This window comes from Silene latifolia, chromosome X, assembly GCF_048544455.1.
Source record: "Silene latifolia isolate original U9 population chromosome X, ASM4854445v1, whole genome shotgun sequence".
NCBI classification, from domain to species: Eukaryota; Viridiplantae; Streptophyta; class Magnoliopsida; order Caryophyllales; family Caryophyllaceae; genus Silene; species Silene latifolia.
The window spans coordinates 244,197,225-244,199,047 of NC_133537.1; the positions used below are offsets into that span (position 1 = coordinate 244,197,225).

At 39.2% G+C, this 1,823-nt stretch overlaps 1 non-coding gene across 1 annotated transcript; it reads right to left on the reverse strand.

The window, feature by feature from the left end:
- Positions 1 to 987: 987 nt before the first annotated feature.
- Positions 988 to 1,094, reverse strand: LOC141624142 (small nucleolar RNA R71). Its single transcript, XR_012533952.1, has one exon. It is a non-coding gene; the product is annotated as a small nucleolar RNA R71 (small nucleolar RNA).
- Between the last annotated feature and the right edge of the window lie 729 nt (positions 1,095 to 1,823).

Here is a 1,823-nt window from a genome sequence, read left to right on the forward strand (position 1 = left end):
TGCTTTTTATCAATTGTTTACAACCCTTTTTAATTCATTTTGCTTGTTTATTTTCATTGCTATTTAGTTTAGTGACCTTCTACATCAACCCAAATTGTGACACCCCTAAGACACCGCTAGTTGCAATAGAAATCTCATCTCAATTCCCGTCCCTTGGGATCCGATCTTTACTTGCCTCTTTACTAATTTTAGAGTTGTTTGTGAAGCTATAAATTGTGTTTTGGTCTAGGTGCTCGTAACGACAAGTTACCGAAAAGATTTAGTCCGACTAAAAATGGCGCCGTTGCTGAGGACGGTGTTAACTTGATTTAGATTTTCATATATTGTTATTAGTTGTGTCTTTCTCTGCCTTGGGGAAGTAAAACTCCTCAAGGTTTGTTCTAATTGTTTTCGAGTTGTTTGATATTTTGCATGTCTAGAAGGTCACAAGGTGACTTGTTACCCTTTGATCGTGAAATTGAAAGAACTTTGACAACCAATAGAAGACTTGCTAGGAGAAATTTGAGAGGTATTGGTGAGGTTGTAGATATTCAACAAACTATTGAGTTTATCAACCCTTTTGCAAGAGAAGGTGAGGAGAACCCAACACAAAATACAACACAAAATCAACCCACAATGCCTAAGTTTTCATCATATTCCGTTCCCACCGAGGAGAACCTACCCAATGGTACTCCCACACCACAACATCTAACCGGAAATTTCATTGCCAAATCCGCATTTATCCAATTAGTCGAAAGAAGCCAATTCGGGGGGATGCCTAGTGAAGTCCCTCACTCTCATATGGAAACCTTTTGTGACTATTGTGATGCGATTTCTCAAACCGGTGTAACTCAAGACCAAATTCGATGGGTTTTATTTCCTTTTTCTTTAATTGGCACCGCGAAACAATGGTTGAAGGGCCTTGATAAGGCCACTCTCAGAATTGATTCTTGGAAGAAGTTGGCTATAGCTTTCTACAAAAAGTTCTATCCACCGGAAAAGACTAACATGCTAAGAGCTCAAATTACGGGTTTTAAGCAAAGGGATGAAGAATCTTTGTTTGAAGCTTGGGAGCGGTTCAAAGGAATTTGTCGCTGATGTCCTCACCATGGACTTAGCGAGTGGTTCTTGGTACAAAAATTTTGGAACGGTCTATATGAAGATTCAAGGAACACTCTCAACATGGGATCAAATGGAATGTTCACCGAAGTTGATGACAATCAAACTTGGAACAAAATTGAGGAAATGGCGGTCCATAACTCACAATATAGTAGACCTCGCAAGGCTACTAGAGGAGGAAAACATGAAGTGGACTCCGTTACTCAATTAGGTGCTCAACTTAGTGCTCACATTGATACCATCAATTTGAAGTTTGAAAAGGCTATGGCTAGACTTGAAGAAGCCTCAAAATCACCAAAGCATCATGTTAATGCCATGACGGCATCTTCATCAATCCCAAGTGGGATATGTGAGAATTGTGGAACTTTGGGACATGACCCAAGTGAATGTTGGGGAACAAATGAACAAGTGAATGCTTTCCAAGCATACAAGAGTGGTAACCCTTATTCCAACTATTACAATGAAAACACCAAATTCCATCCAAATCTCTCATACAAAAGCCAAAATGTTCAAAACCCTCAAACAACATACACCCCACCTCCCATGAGAAACCAAAATCAAAGACCCTTTTACAATCAAAACCAAGGTTACCAAAATCAATCTCCATACAATCAACAAAATGACCAAGGTTTTGATGTTCAAAAAGCGGTCCTTCAAATGCAAAAGAATCAACAAGAGTTTTTCACTCAAATGCAAAAGGATAGTCAAGCAAAGGAAACCACCAT